Raw genomic sequence first — 17,763 nt, forward strand, 5'->3', positions numbered from 1 at the left:
GAACTAGTATAAATAAAGAATCATCTTTGTATAGAAGATACACATTAGGATCTAAATGAAACCATGTGAAACTTGAAAATTCAATTAACGAATTCATCTTGGTGTACCAAACTCGAGTGGCCCATTTGAAACCATAGAAAGATTTCTTAAGATTGTAAATGGATGAAACCTAAACAAACCTTTGTGGCTGCTCCATGTAGATTTCCTCCTTAACGAAACATTGGGATCTAGAAACACTTATCATGACTTATTCACATGATTTAACCTCTAATATTTTAAAAAATCCTCTTTACTTTAAATATATATACATTTTTGTGAGATATTGTGGAATCAGATGGATATTATTAGATTGTAGGCTACTTAATTTGTGATCTTTTGTTGAGAAATGAATGATTAATAAGGTATGAAGCTATTAATATCCTACCTACATCATATTAAAAACATCTAATAAAATTTATAATTTTATAAATGCTTAATACTTGCTCTCAAACTACTAGAAACATAAGATGTCCCACACAAAACTTCAACATTGTTGATTTTAAGCTTTATATTTCACCATATTAAGAAGATCATGCAACTAATTTATCGATCAATGTAGAATTCCTTTTTTTATGAATTGGATGTATTTCCTTACCTAGGAGAAAAATATGTTAGTAATATATATAATGGGTACATCTATGAGGTCTTAAGAATAGATTATTAAATACTTAAGAAAATAAAGTGTTAAAATCATCATAGCTCTCCATGAACACATGTCATATTTTGATTGTTGAAAAAATTAAACACATGTCCTATTTTGATTGTTGAAAAAATGGATCACATGTCAATTTAGTGACAAACCTAACAACTTAAAAAAAAAATTCCTACCCCCTGATGAAATATTAAAGCTATCCACTTGTCACACTTAATTACATGTACACTATTATATGGAATGCTGGCATTGTATGTGTTAACCTTACCCATGCGAATAAATGACCTAAGATAACCTAATGGCTAAAACCTACATATTTTCCTAAGGCCCAAAATCCTAAACCCTTAAGGCTTCTTGCCTTGGCCATTTCTTGACCTTGTTCTTTTCCTCAATTGACTAGCTTAGGTGGTCATCTCACTTAAATCAACTGACTGGAGTGTCTGTTATTCTTCTTGGAAACGGGCCCATTTTACTTGCTACCATCATAAGGGAGGCTTATAAGGTTAATTGTTATAATGATTGTTGGGTCACATCATCATGGCGATTAGGGATGTGCTTTTCAGGATATGATCTTGTAATTGGAGGCTAATGCTTAAGTGGTGTCTAGATCCCATAATCGCAGCTTCTTTGTAACTATTTTGGGCTAGGTTGTGAGCTTGTGATTGATGTGTCCAATTATGTGGTGGGACCAACAAAATCTCATGCACCTAGCACAACCAGCTTATTTCACTTAAGGGGAAGATCAACGATTGTTTTCTAGTTGATCATTAAGGCTCTTTATGAGGGTCTTATAGGTGCATCTCAACCATTCATCCACATGCAAGGTGAGGATCCAATGAATGAGATTTAAATTTAAAGATGAATGTTAGAATTCAAACAATGCCTATGAGGTTGTTGACCTATCAAGTCAAAATTGAATGTAGGTCCCATTGACATGCCATATCTGATCAGATTGAGTTCTAGTCAACTTGTTGATGCCATAGAATGATCACGATCACTCTTTTCAATTGTTGTATATGTTTCCTAAGCTTTCCCATGCCCACTTATTCCACACGATTGACATTCTTTCCTAGAAGAGTGTATTTGATGCCATCCCAATGCAAAACAACTTAATTTTTTTAAAGTTTCTATCTCGATTGACTGCAGTGGCACCCTAGGGATATTCTCTAACACACAACATTATATATTCTATCTGATTCATGATCTGGGTCTCTCTGTATACATAACCCTAGCTGGTTAGGGTTTTAAAACCCAATATTCTATCAGAGTTATGTTAGAGCTATAAAAGAAATATTGTAACATATTATTACTATTCTTCTCCCTTTTCTCTTACAAAATTCTATTATTTATGTAATTGCAATTGCCTAGCCTTCATGTTAATAAATTATCTATTTTACCTTATCTCTACTGTCAAATAGATTGTGTGTTATTCACCTTTTATTTGCAACATTTCTTTCTCTGATTGTAAATTTAAGATTATGTTAAATGTGCTTATGTGTGTTGTTTGAGGACATCTTTGAATACCTCTTAGCATCATATTATGTTCTATCCTTTTCTTTTTCTTTCGAAATAGTTGATAGATTGGGATTTTTGTATGTCCTTGGGTGGTTTATTGTTGTCTTGTGCATTCACAAGAGAGGAAAGAAACATATTTCAATATAGGTGCATCACCTCTCATTTTCCTATCAACATTTATTCTCCATTTTCCTCTATAATTGATTATATTAGTCTTATCAGTAGGTTTTACAAGTGTTGGTTTGGTCTCGCACTACACCTTGATTAGAAATGAAGTCGGCCTTCTCTGAAGATTCAACCTCACATGTACAAGGTCCGTCACTTTTAGGTTGTTTCCATGTTTCACAAGGCTATTGTGAATTAGTGTTCAATAAAAGTTCAAAAAATTATGATAACAGTTTTCGGCACGCGTAGTGGGAGGAGTTGAACAAGCTCTAGTTTAGATTTTCTTACCTCTTACTGATAGTTGGTGTTTCTATTAGCAATTGTTTCCTTCGGAGGAAATATTTTACATACTGAATGACTCTAAGAAGAAATCTATTGGTCAAACAGTCCTACATTTAAACCCCGATTGAGATTTAGTGTGTTCTGCAGTCCATGTATTTGGTGTGTTCTTTAGTCCATGATTTGATGATATTATGCACATGTATGTCGTGCATGTTAACCTTGGTGTACGGAGCTGAATGAGCAAGACCAAGTCAGCAAGAAGACATCTATTGTTGTTTTAGAGAGTTGCAGTCATGTTTAGATAAAAAAAATTTGAACCAGTTAAGAAAGTAATTGTAATGTTGTGAAAAGGCTGATGGGTAGATAGAATGGAATACTTTACCCTCCTCAAGAAAAGAGTAAAAGTTTCACAAAGGATTCTCTTCAACCTCTTATGCACATTACATTTAAAAGAGGGGGTGAATTCACTAGATCCAACTTCAATGGTAAGAGATTGAATTATAAGTGAATTGACAAAGTGCCCCTCTTTTAGAATGGAGAAGTTGAATTAAGCAATTTGAGACTAAGTGCAAAGATGACAAAGAAATTATTATAACTTGAGATAGACATACCAAATGAAGCTGTACATAAGGAATTAGTAGTAAAATATCGAGATGAAGCTCCCCTACAAATTTTATTGAAAGTTGCCGAAGCCCGGGTTGAAAGTGTACTTAGTCCTCAAAAAAATCCACATGCTGAAAATGGATTTTTCATCTCTAAAAATAAAGTCTAAACCAACAATTACAGCCTAACACCTACAACTTACACACAGAAAAAGAGATGAAATATTGTTGGGATTGGGGGTTTGCCTTAAGGTCAAACCCCATTTTGGAATTAATAAAATGATGCAAAATGCTTGGAAGTAAATGAAAGGAAATGTTTGAAGTAGAATTAACCTCAAGAGAGGATGCTATTGAAATGTAGACAGAGTTTTTTGAAAGGATATGTGAAGTTGAATGCTTTGAATGTTGAAAGAGATCTCCTCTTCAATTGTTGAATCCCTGAATTCAATGCAACACCTAGCCTTGAAACAAGACTTGGGATTCTCAATGGATGCTTGGATTCTTGAATTCTTGAACGCTTGATTTCTCCTATTGAACTTAGCAAGCTTCTTGACTTGATTGAACTTATGCGAAAAGGAGAGGAAATGCTCCTTACATACTTGTTCATTAGGGTCTGTAACTGATTTTCCATCTTAGGCTGACATGGGAAAATGTTTGCCCACTCATGATTGACAACTACAAAGCAAGGTTTAGGAAAAGGGGGACCAAAATAGGGCAAGGATAGGGGTGTTCTCCTACCATAATTTAGGACATAAAGCATGAACATGTAGTGGAGGGTGCAAAAAAATGCATGTTTCAGGTGATCTGAGCATGTCTTAGGTCTCCAATCAAGCTTAGGGACTCATTTGCCAATGTGAAGACCCAAATGAGGTTGAAAATTGCAAGGGTCGCAATTTTATGATGCTACATTTAGCCCGCACTTTACAGGGAGTATAAGTGTATACCAATACTATCGGTAAACTAGAAGAAAATAACATTGAAAGACTTTCACCACATCAAGGAAGAAGGATACACCAAGCTCCCAGTTGACTAAGGATCTTACGACTTTGATTGAATAAGTAAAAGGGAAGATCAAGAGGGAAGAACCATGACTGCAAGTAGCAAGGTTCTCTTCACTATGAGTCATGAAAAAGAAAGCATACCAAAAATTACAAACCAAAGCCAAGTTCACTAAGTAACTTTAAGTATCAAGAAGGAAAATATGAGTGGAGTGTATGCCCCCATGTTAAAGCAATTGTGCATGCCTTATCGGGAGTAATTTATTTAAGGTAGGATACACCTAAGAGAGAGAAAGAGAGGGAGCACATTATCACAAGAATTTAGCCCCCAATCGAGGAATAAACCCAATGATAATGAACACAAAATACAAAGGATGAGAGGGTTTTGATTTCTTCGAGGTTAGTATACTATATGATAACTCATGTATATCATGTATATATATGCATAGTATAGTAGTGATTCCCCAAAGAAAGGAAACTACCTTGAAAGAAAGGAAATAAAAGTATCTTTTGAGTCAATATGAAAGAGATCAAAACAAAACTCAATGCTTTATATCATCCTCAAGTATACATTACTGGGGAAAATAGAAGAATAAGGATACACATAGAAGAATGGTCACAAAAGAGCAAGAAAAGAGAGCAAGGTAGAGGATATATAGTGCTAATGTAGCTAGTCTATCACAACATCGACCTCCCGATCTTGTTGATAACTATTTAGAGAAGGTAGGAAACATGCCAGAGGAATGGCATTGACCACATCAGATGGAGCTATCATAAGATCCAAACAAGGACTATGCTCCTCTGCTAAGTCACTTTGTTCATTTCTAGGAGCTAGGATTAAGGTTTTGGAAAATCTGGCTGATAAATGTTTGTCAATGTCAACGTATTCATATTCACTATCTGAAGAATTAGGAGTTTGATATATATCATGAATAACATTTTCACCTATTTCTTGATCAAGATTTATACACAGATGAGCTCCAACATGAATAGAAGTAAAACCATCACATGTTGTTTGCAACTTATGATTTGGAAATTTAGGTTCAACATCTTGTTTACGAGAAAAGGGAATCATGTCAACTAATGGAGTTTTCAGAGATTGAATATTTTGACGAACAACTTCACGAGCTCGAGCATGATGCTTTCATCAGTGTTCTCTCACACAACAATTCCGTCAAGCCTTAGCAGAAGGCTAAGAAGGAGGCATATTTGTTGAAAGAGGAATATTTGTTGAAGGAGGAATATTCTCTTCTCTGGTAGTTGAAGATTTAAATTGAGGTCTTTTAGGTTGAACAATAGGAGAGGCATGTCTCTTCTCTCTACAAGAGAAAGGAGGTGTAACTACACCATATAAAGGAGGAATATTTGATGTAGGAAGGGGACCAGGTCCATCATGAGGAGGAGGTATAGGTCCAACCTTAAGAAGAATATTATTTCTCTCCTTAGGAGAAGGTATAGTTTCATCCATAGGAATAGGTTGGTAATCTTCCTTAGGAAGAATATTAGTACTATCTGTTAGGGGAAGAACTTTGTGTTCAAGAGTGATGGGAATATCAAGTTTTGGAATTCTAGGTTGGATCAAGGATAAGATCATATATTTCTTCCATTTTTGATAAGATTGAAAGAGAGCATCGCTTCTTGGTGGAAGATGTTGAATTTGTTGAGGCCAAAACTAATCAATAGGAATGTGTGGGCTTATTTCGGTTGGTCGAAATAAGCTATGGTTAACAGTTATGATTTCTCCATTTTGGGGATATTTCAAACACATATGGATTGGAGAAGCAATAGATTTCATAAAAGATAGCCAAGGATAGCCTAAATTCACACAAAATTGTTCAGATGAAGGAATGATAACAAAGTCGACATCCATATATTTAGTCTGAATGTTAATATATTCATCTATCCCTCAATGATGAAATTAACTGCACAAGAGGGATCAATAAGCACGCCATGACAAGGTTTGTCTTGAATCTTCAAAACTATGTATAAGGGGCCATCAGGTGCTCTAATGGTCTCAGTAGGGTCAAATGTGATACATGGATCCTTAGGTATTTTTTGTGTCTCTACCATATTCACCAAATTTGGATCCATGGCAGTGAGATCAGAAGGGGAGAAAGATGTATGTTGAGTCTCCATCACGTTAGAGGTATGATAGGATAAACGATGAGTGAAAATCTTAAGATTTTAATTACGAGGAGCTAACGATTTGTCTCCCTTATCATTCCCACCTACCACAGATATAGTACTATTATACATCATGTCCTAAATCTTACTTTTTAATGCAAAACATTTGTCAGTATCATAACCAAGTTGACAATGAAATTGGGAAAAAGAATTATTATCAAAGTAAGGTAAGGCTGCCTTAGAAGGGTCAATTGGTTTTATTGGAGGAAGTTTGATAACATTTCTTTGTAACAACTGAGAAATAAAACTATGTAAATAATCATTTAAAGGAGGAAATTTTCTATTTTGAAAAATTTAGAAATAGGAGGCACACCTATTATAGCATTCACATTGTTGTTGTTGATGGTATCATTGAATTTGATGAATCCTTTGCTCGGTTTGAACTTCACAAAAGGTTGTTGAGCATTCTCACCCTTATCACTTGGATCCATAGAATTAGATTGCTTCAGTTGACTCATAGTCAATTGATCATTGTGAAGTGTTGCATGCAACTATGGAAAGGAAGTAAACTCAGAAAGAAGAAGTTTGTCTCTAATGTATTTTTGTAAATTGGAAACGAAAATTCTTTTAATATCATTATCAGGCACTTGAAAAGATATTTGAGAACACAAATGTTTATATCGACCAATGAAATCAGACACTTTTACTTTAACACCTTGTTTACAATGCATTAAATCAGTCACAGTGATTTTATGACCTATGTTATTTTAAAATTGTTGAGTAAAAGCATTTTCTAATTGTTCAAAAGAAGTAATAGAATAGGAAGGAAAAGAGAAATACAATTGTAAAGCCTTATCTCCTAATGTTCTAGTAAATAATTTGGCAAGCAATCTTTAATCATAAGCAAAGTTAGTACCCAAAGTTTAGAATGTCTTAAAATATGTGAAAGGATCACCTTTTCCATTATAGAGTTCCAATTGAGAGACTTCAACATGTTTAGGAGGGACAACTCTAACAATATCAAGAGAAAGTGGGCTCACAATATTAAATGTGGGCACACTAAACTTGGATTGACTCATAGAGGCGATTTGTTGTTGCAATGATGACACAATTTTAGAAAGGTTATTAATGGTTGCTCTGGTTGAGGTATTCATGTTAGACATGTTTGATTGAGAAGGTGGTGTAATGTTGTTTAAAGAAGGTATTTATTGAGAATAAGGTGGTGGAGCACTATGTTAATTAGGCATAGGAGATGATTGGTTAGGAATTAGAACACTAAAATTATAGATATAATCATTCGATGAATTTCCCAGCTTGGGTCACATTGATTGGTTGAGAGACAATGAGAATACTCATTAAAGGCATAGATAAAGATGGGGGATTAATTGAAGAAGAGGGATTGACCCCATGATTAATGGTTGTAGGTATGACATTTTGAGTTGATGTAGCCATGACGTTTGAAGTGAAAGTAGGAATGCTAGTCATTGAAGTGGTCAAAGGAATAGAATGATTGATTTGTGTAGAAGGTTGGGAATAACTTAATTTATCAACACAACTCTTTATGTGCATGACATTAGAATCAACAATATGAGAAATTCCACACAATATATCAATTCCATTCTTACCACTTTGAATCATGTGCTTTAGACCTTCAACTAATAGAAGAGCTTCACTATTAGGGTATAATTGGGACATCCATAATTGAAAGTAGTCAAATTGATTATCCAATTTTGAAAGTTAATCTATGGAAACTCTAGTCAAATCTTCTTCTTCATCATTGGAATGATCAATTTGATAGATAGGAATGTTATTAGGATGCAAAGAATTAGCATTATCCTCATTGAAGGAATCACACAAATTAGGCTCCATCTCTTCGGGAATTAAACCTTAAGAAGCCTTAAATCTAATGCTTTATCGAATGGGGATAGTATATGCAAGACTAATAGTGGTAAAACTCATGCACTAGAAGGAAAATTTAAGTTTTGAATTTGGATTTGTGAATTTTGAGAACAAAGTTTACAAAATTGAATAATGCAAAATTTCAAGGAAATGATGATTATACAATTTGAACTTTGTGAAAAGAGGAAAATGACACAATCTCCAATAAAATTTATGATAAAAAGAAATTAAAAATCTAAAATTAGCGCCAATGAGACACCACTTAATTTTAAAACTAAAATTGATAAAATAAGAATTTTTAACATCAGGGTAGATTATGATTAACCACTTAATTATAAATGTTTTCTTGAAATTTGTGATGTTGAAATTGGGAAGTATTTTTTTATTTTTGAGATATCAAAATCAACAAAAGTAGCCAATTTTCTAGATTTAAGAAATTAAATACACTCATAACAATCTCCCAAAATATTGGAAAAATAGTCATAGAATAGGTTGAAAGTGCACTTGGTCTGCCCAACTTTTTTGGAAATTTTTCAGGGATGAAAGCTACGATGATTTTAAAGATAAGCCCAAAAAATTGGTTTATTTTATGAAGTTTAGATAGTCGAAATTAAGGTTTGCATGTGAATCCAATTTTTGCACAAGTTTAAGTTGATTTTTGAAAATTAGGGTTTTGACAATTAACCATTTAATTGTGTAAATATGATTTGGAAATTGAACAAGATAATGAAGAAATGGAATTTGACAAGCAATGCAATTTTTAGATATAAAATAATATATAGCAAGTTTTTCAAAACACAAGTTCAATTTTAATTTAAACAATTAGGGTTTGATTGAATTAACCACTAAGTTTTTCAAGAAAATTAAACTTGTAAATGAAAAATATGCAATAATTTACAATGTAAAGCATGTAAGACGTCGGGTTCACCAAAATGTACTGTGGTGAAAAGGGTGGCGAGGAGATCGAATGGAAATCTTTACCATCCTCAATAAAGGAGTGAAAGTTTCACATAGGATTCTCTTCAACCTCTTACGCACATTACATTTAAAAGAGGGGGTGAATTCACTAGATCCAACCTCAATAGAAAGAGATTGAATCCTAAATGAATTGATAAAGTTCCCCTATTTTAGAATGGACGAGTTGAATTAAGTAATTTGAGACTAAGTGCGAAGATGACAAAGAAATAATTATAACTTGAGATATAGATGCAGGATGAAGTTGTGCACTTGGAATTAGCAGTAAAATGTCGAGACAAAGCTCCCCTACAAATTTGAGGGAAAGTTACCATGACTGGGTTGAAAGTGTACTTGGTCCTCCGAAAAATCTGTGCACTAATAAGGTTTTTCCGTCTCTGAAAATGAAGTCTAAACCTGTAATTACAGATGGGCACATGCAGCTTACACACAGAAAAGAGAGGAAATGTTGTTGGGATTGGGGGTTTGCCTTCAGGTCAAACCCCAGTTCGGAATTAACCAAATGATGGAAAATACTTGCAAGTAAATGAAAGGAAATCTTGGAAGTAGAATTAACCTCAAGAGAGGATGAAATTGAAATGTAGATAGAGTTGTTTGAAAGGATATAAGAAGTTGAATGCTTTGAATGTTGAAAGTGATCTCTTCAATGGTTTAATCCTTAACTTGAATGCAACACCTAGCCTTGAAAGGAGACTTGAGACACTCAATGGATGCTTGAATGCTTGGATGCTTGAAAACTTGATTTCGCCTATTGAACTTAAGGAGCTTCTTGACTTGATTGAACTTATACAAAGAGGAAGGGGAATTCTCCTTATATACTTGCCAATTAGTGTTTGTAACTGATTTTCCGTCTTAGGCCAACATAGGAAAACAATTTTCCCACTCATGATTGACAAGTCCAATGCAAGGTTTAGATAAAGGGGGCCTAAAATAGAGCAAGGACAGTGGAGCCACACCCCTTTCCTAGATGGACAGGGGCATCATGCCCCTATCATGTCCCAATTTAGGATAGAAAGTACGAACAGGTAGTGCGGGGTGCAAGGAAATGCTTGTTTTAGGTGATGTGAGCATGTCTCGAGTCTCCAATCAGGCTTAGGGATTTGTTTTCCAATGTGAAGACCCTTGAATGTGGTAGAAAATTGCAAGGGTCACAATTCTATGATGCTACAGTAACTGGTGCCATAATGAGACTCCTATTTGTGGTTGAGATAGTTGTTTGTTTCAAGCATGTGTCAGATGATTGAGGAAATCTAGAAAGAACCTTTTTCTATATTTGTGTGAAAGACTAGGTATTGAGATTATTCATCACTCTTTGTATTTATTTCAATAAAAGTTGTCTTCATAGCTTGTTGGGAGTGGATCAGTTGAGTAATTCTCTAGTTATAGAATTTACTATATATCCATCAATTAGAAGGATGGAGTATGTTATGCAATTTATCTTTCAGAAATTAGTGTGCCCTATTTTTTACAGTTTTAATAAAGAATAAGAGATTTCATTTATTTCACCATTGTTGTTGTCTGTTTAAAATATTGATGATGCTCTTATAATTCTTAGAGCTGGTTAAGTTTTTAGAAGCTCATCCAAGGGTTCCCACTTAAGGAATATTCCATCTTTACTATATTATTAGGTAAGTTTATTTATATTGCTTACTTTCTAAGTTGACTATCACACAACCATATAAACTCCATTCTATGTATTTTCTTACAACCAAGTAGAACCAAGCATTATGTTTTTAGTTAGTCAGTTCATTTTTGTGTGAGGGTATAGGTTTCATATGTAATAGGATAGAATGATGTATCTAAAGTAATGTTAGATTTCATGCTTTCTATTAGTTTCTAATTAATATCTTCAATGTTAACTTAGTATTCCTCATGAGTTTCTTGGTGCACATATAGTGTAGACTTGCTTTAAGCTATACATTCCTGGGTTGACAAGTAAATGTGTTTTTGTTAATGAATTAGTAATTATTTGATACAGGGAATTGACCCATTACATCAAGAATATGTGTATATATTGATAAGGTGTTATTAGAGTTTAACATTTTTGGGATCTTTGTTGGGGACATTTTCAAACTAAGAACTTACTGGGGATATAGGATTCAGGGTTTTTAGTTGTTGTTTTAAGAAGTATATTCATCGTTTGATCATTTAGGAATGAGGTAAGAACTCTATTACCCATAAATTTATGTAGGTATATTGGCAACTAGAAAAATATCTCCATGCATAAGGAATGAAGGGGGGATACCATAGGAAGATTACTTCTTGACCCGCACAACATTGAAGGTGAATTCATTGCATGAAGACTTAATCCTTATCAAGCCCCATAAATAAATCCTTTTGCTAAAATATTTGTAGACTTGGGTAACCTTGAAAATTTTCTAGAGGGAGACCTTAATCTCCTATTTGAACTTCCTGAAGAAAACATCCAACCCTTAGTTGTCTATCATGGTCCAATGACAACTCCTGGTGGTGGTGGTGGTAATACACCACCTGCTAACCCTACTTTTGAATTCCCTATTACCAACCAGCATGACAATACCAACCTTAAGAATATACCAACCTCCTTTCTTGCCACATTTTATGGCTTGGTCATAGAAAACCAAAACACCTTCCTATTCTAATTTGATATCCTCTGCAAGAGTTATGAATATACCACTAATGCTCATAGACTTAAATTTTTTCCTGCTATGCTGAAAGAATCTCCTCGTATGTGGTTTATGAGCTTAGGACGGGACTCAATAGATAATTAGAATGAGATGAAAATAAGATTCCTTAAAAATTATAAGGTCTATTCCAGAGGAATTGATCAACATGGTGATGATATCTTCATAATCATACAAAAAGAGGATGTGAGTCTGGAGGACTATATTGAGAGGTTTCTATTCAGTGTCAAAAAGTCCAAGCATAATAATTTGAGTGAAGAATCATTGAAATTGATTTTTCTGAGAAGAATTAATGATGACTACATTGATGCACTTGACCTCATGGGAGGAGGAGGTATCACTCAAGTTGAATGGGAGGAAATTAGAAAGATTTGTTAGAAATACTCCAGGGCTTCCATTAAGATGAACAAACATTCTAGGTCTGGGGCTATAACATAAAAAGTTAATTCAATAGTTTCCAGAATAGAGATAATTCATTTGTTGAAGGACTTTAAAGAAGACATTTTTAATAATTCGGCAATGAAGTTGCATACACTTCAAGATGATAAGAAGCATGCTAAGGAAAATGCTATGTTTATAGAATATTACCCTTATTTTAGGCTTAAAAAGGATTGTAAATGTAAGAAGATTTCAAGTATAAAGAGAAAGCACAAGCATCCAAAATTTTGACCTATAGAGGATGATGAAGGACAAGTCTTCTTTGTGGCACAAAGGAGACCATGGGCACCAAGACAAGGTATGCCTCAAGATCCTCTTTCTTTTAATTCTCCTTTATCTAAATCCCTATGCCAATAATAATACCCGACAACCTCAAATCTTGCCAACTAGGGAAAATATAGGAAAAGTTATTTTGTGAACCAACAATATTCATGGCCAAACCACCAAAATATAAATACACCATCTCCTCAAGGTAATTGGCAGCTACCTCAAGGTAACTGGCAGCTACCTCAATGTAACTGGTAGTCCTCACCTTAATGGAGGGGAGTGAAACAATGGCTAAATCCACTGGTTACCTACAACTATCTGCTCCCACTACTCAACAATCCCTATTGCCACAAAAAGTCCTAATGCAAGTTCACGTAGATCCACTCCACTTAGTTACCAGTACAACCTACAAATCTTAACAGTAAAACATAGCAATAGGCATTTTCTACTGATCTGATCCAATACCCTTCTTTTGTTGTGAATATTAGTAAAATGCAATTACACCCAAGAAGAACCTTGGGGGTTCCTAATTCACCTGTTATCACTAAGCTTTATTCAAAGGAAGAAGAAGAATTAGGAAATGTTCATTACCAAGCCACTAAGTCTACTCCAACAAGACAACCTGAGCTAACATGAGCTATTGATTAAGAACCTCCATTTTCTCAATGGTTAATAGTAAAACAACTAGAACTAGAGATAGTGCCAACCTTTGATTTTCTAGATCATCTTAAACATGTTTGTGTTAAGATACCTTTATTCCAAGAAATCAAGGATGTATCAATCTACAATAAGGCCTTAATAGAGATGTGTCTAAAGAAGCCAGACATGAAAAGAAAAGATCCTAAAACTATTCATGTAATGGGTCAATTAGAAAATATCATGTTGGGGAAAGTACCAGTCCCTAAGTATTTTGAGCCAGTCAGTCCGAGGGTAAAAATAACTATCAATGCAGTTTTGGTTAAAAATGCTCTGATAGATTTGGGGGATTTTATAAATGTTATGACCAAGAGTCTCATGCAAAGTCTAAGTATCACCAACCTGAGGCCTAGATTTAGTATGTTACAACTTGCTAATTGTTCAACAGTTACACTAGATGGAATGATAGAGGACCTTGTTGTCACCCTACATTCTTTGCAATATCCAACAGATTTTATGATTTTATCACCTAAAGCTAATATTGGGTAGGCCATGGATAGATACTATGGATTATTACGTAGGAAGTAGGTCTAGAAATATGACCATCTCAAATGGTGACACAACTAAGAAATTAATTCTTTTTCCACCAAAAAAACCTCATGAAGAAGATACCATCCCTATTTGGCCCGATTTAGGTGAGGAGGTTGAAGAAGTAAATTCTCTTAAAATACTTATGATGATTGGTTGATGTTATATTTTGAAATTACAAGAGGATGATGAAGTTTTATTCCAAATCATCTAGAATAATTATGAACTAGATAATGAAACAAAGAATTGTGTTTCATGTTCTTCATATCCTTTGCCAACATTGTTGTCACCATCCTCTGAACATGCAATTTTGAACCGATCACATCTCCTTCATAATTTTAACCCCGAGATGTCAAAAATCTAAGTATTAGTCTATCTTGTATGATAGAATTAATTGAGAAACTAGAAGTTTCTCTAGGAAGATTCCTAAATATCAATAGTAAATTGACTAAGCCCCAACAAGAATCTTTGGGAACCCTCTTAAAATCCCTATTCTATATACATACATAATCTACATCAAGGAAGATACCAGACCAATGTAGTAGCCCCAGAGGAGGGCGAACCCTACAATAAGAGAAATTGTTAAACAAGAGTTGCATAAATTATTAGATGTAGGATTTATTTATCCTATTTCTGACAGTCAATGTGTATCTCCTTTAGTCATAGTACCTAAGAAAGGAGGCAAGTGGATAGTTTGTGTTGATTATAAGGAGCTAATTGCAGGAACTAAGGACCATTTTCGCTTACCCTTCATTGATATTATTAGATAATTTAGTAGGGAATCAATACTTTTCTTTTCTTAATGGATTTAATGAATATAATCAAATTAGGATTACACCCGGAGACCAAGAGAAAACTAATTCTCCCTACCCTTGGGGTACTTATGCTTATTTAGTTCTTCCATTTGGATTGTATAATGCACTTTCCACATTTCAAAAGGCAATTATTATCATAGATTCTTTTATATTTCTCATAATTGTATGGAAATTTATATGGATGACTTCACCACATATGGAAATGCATTTGATGAAGCCGTATCCAATCTGGAAAGGGCATTACAAAGGTGTAAGGAACATCATCTATCTTTAAACAGTGAGAGTGCTTCATGATGATGACAAAAGGTATAGTTATATGCCATCAAATTTTTCAAACTGGCATCAAAGTAGACCTTGCTAAGATAAAAGTCATCATGGATCTTCCAATGCCTACAAAACAAAAATATGTTCCTAGCTTCTTGGGACATGTGGGTTATTATAGGAGATTCATTTATGACTTTAGAAAGATAGCTGTAATCTTATATGGCCTAGATTAACAAAATATGTTGACTTCAACTAGGCTGATTCTTGTGACAAGGCATTTTCAACACTTAAAGGAAACTTTAACGAAAGCCCCTATCCTTAGGGTACCTAACTGGGCAATTCATGTTTCATGCAGCTATCAAGTATCTCATGATTAAACCTCTAATAGCATGCCAACTAGCCAAGTGGTTGTTACTTTTGTAGGAATTTGATCTGACCATAATGCACAAACTAAGAAAATAAAATGTAGTGGCGGATTTTATTTCAAGAATTGCCACACAAAACAATGAACCTATTATTCATGAATCTCTTCTAGATGAGAACCCTTTTTCAATCAACACTTATACACCATAGCATGTAGATATAGCCAACTATTTAGTTTCAAGCAGAGCTCCTCCATACTTTTCCACTAAAGAGTAAAGGTTACTGGTTCAGAAGTGATTTCTATTGTCATGGATTGTAGGATGTTTATATTACATTGAACCAGATCATGTCATGAGGGGATGTGTTCAAGAAGATAAGACATATGAGATTTTGCATGCTTGGCATGATGAGACCTATGGAGGACATTTTGCTAACAAATGCAACTTAATGAAGATATTAAACACTAGTTATTATTGGCCAATACTTCACAAGGATGTCATACAATATATAAAAAAGTGTGATAGATGTGAGAGAATAGGGAGGCCAACCAGGTCTGATGAGATGCCTCTACAATCACAAGTGGTTGTCACTCCATTTGATAAATAGGGAATGGACTTTATTAGTCCTATAGATCCACCTTCCAATGGTAAATCTTATATCCTTGTCTGTACTGATTATGTTAGAAAATGGACCGAGGTTAAGGCTATGAAGCATGATATGGATAATAAGGTTGCAAAATTAATCTATGAAGAAATATTAACTATGTATGGAGTCACTCGGGAGTTGGTCATAGATCAAGGACTTAAATTCACTTCAACCTTGATTTTAGCCCTAGTGAATGAGTACAACATTAGACATAAAATGTCTACCCCCTATCATCCACAAGCCAATGGTTAGGAAGAGGTGATAAATAGATGAATTGAAGCAATTCTTACAAAAATTGTGGCTCTTTATAAGAAGGATTGGGCATCTCAATTACCTGAAGCAATCTGGGCCTACAGAATCACATGGAAGACAATAAGACAATTTAAGCTTCTTTATGGTAAAGCAATAGTTCTTCCTATTGAATTTGAACATAAGACCTTGCGGATCGCCCTTGACCTGAGTATGGATTGTACCAAGGCTCAATAGGAGCATATCATGCAACTTAATACCCTTGAAGAATACAGGAAACAAGATCTTCCTCACACTGAGGTGGTTCAAAAGAAGCAAGTAAAATGGCATGATAGGTATATTGGAGACAATAAATTTAGTCTTGGAGACTGGGAACTGTTATATGACTCCAAATATCAAGATAACCAAGGTAAATAGTAGACATAGTGGTTGGTATCATATGAGGTTGCTGAAGTATATGACAATGGTTTCTCCAGTTCACTTCAAATTGTTGATGAATAGTCATTGACTTTGCCTTTATCACAAGCCCATCACTAAATAGGAGTTCCTACAACAATTTTCACAGCAACTACATTTGAACCTTCTTGCAACATTATATGATGGATTTCCTGGTGTGCCACTTTCCTTTTTCATAATTAAATTTCCATGTTCACATGGAAACCATTTCCTTTGTCTTTCACCATTCATTCACCTCATCTTCTATCTTTCGCTATCCATCCATACCCATATTTGTCAATCTCTTTTGATCAATTTCTTTTCGCACACATATGAGCTATCACATTACAGTTGGTGGTTATCCTTTAATATTCTTCGACACTTCAGATAAATGCACACACCTCTTTGCAATTATTACCTTTATTCGCATTTCATTCAAATCATTTTTAATTATTACTATTTGTTTCTTATAGAATTTTGAAGTGCTATCTTTTGCATAATTTCTCCCTTCCCATGTGTGGACCCATGTGAACTTTTAGGTTGGGGGGAGGGGTTTTTATGTCCAAAATGGTCTTATAATGGCATATGCAAAGTTTGTAAAAGTTTTTTTTGAATTAACCGCATAATGATGAATTAGAACGTAACATCCTATGATTTTAAGAGGAATTTTTCCATGCAAATTATCCTTTATGCCACCCTTTTATCTTCATCTTATATGTGTGGCAACATAAGTCTTATAATTAGCTTTAAAGAATGCAAAGATTATGAGTAGGAAGATAAGGAATTGATAAACCTAGTATTTCTTGACCAAATTAAAGGAAAATTGGAAAGGAATAGCTGTAATGAATAAGGAAGTTAATTTGTTTTCAGAAAAAGCTTAAAGTTGCAGAGATGGGAGGACCACCCATTAGACATGAACCTATATAAAATGAATTTCTTCTTTTAGATGGTGAATGTGAACCTGTATTCTGGGGAAGTGGATTGTTGGATTATTTTCTTAAGCTTTAGAGTTCTGACAATGAAATAGCACATGAATCCACTTCTACATTTCATCAAGGAGAAGGAGTAGTATGAAGAATTAAAGTAGTGGCTATAGAATAATGAATAGAAAAAGTTATTAGGTTACTCGCAATTAGATAAAAGTGTTTG

This window comes from Cryptomeria japonica, chromosome 8, assembly GCF_030272615.1.
Source record: "Cryptomeria japonica chromosome 8, Sugi_1.0, whole genome shotgun sequence".
NCBI lineage: Eukaryota > Viridiplantae > Streptophyta > Pinopsida > Cupressales > Cupressaceae > Cryptomeria > Cryptomeria japonica.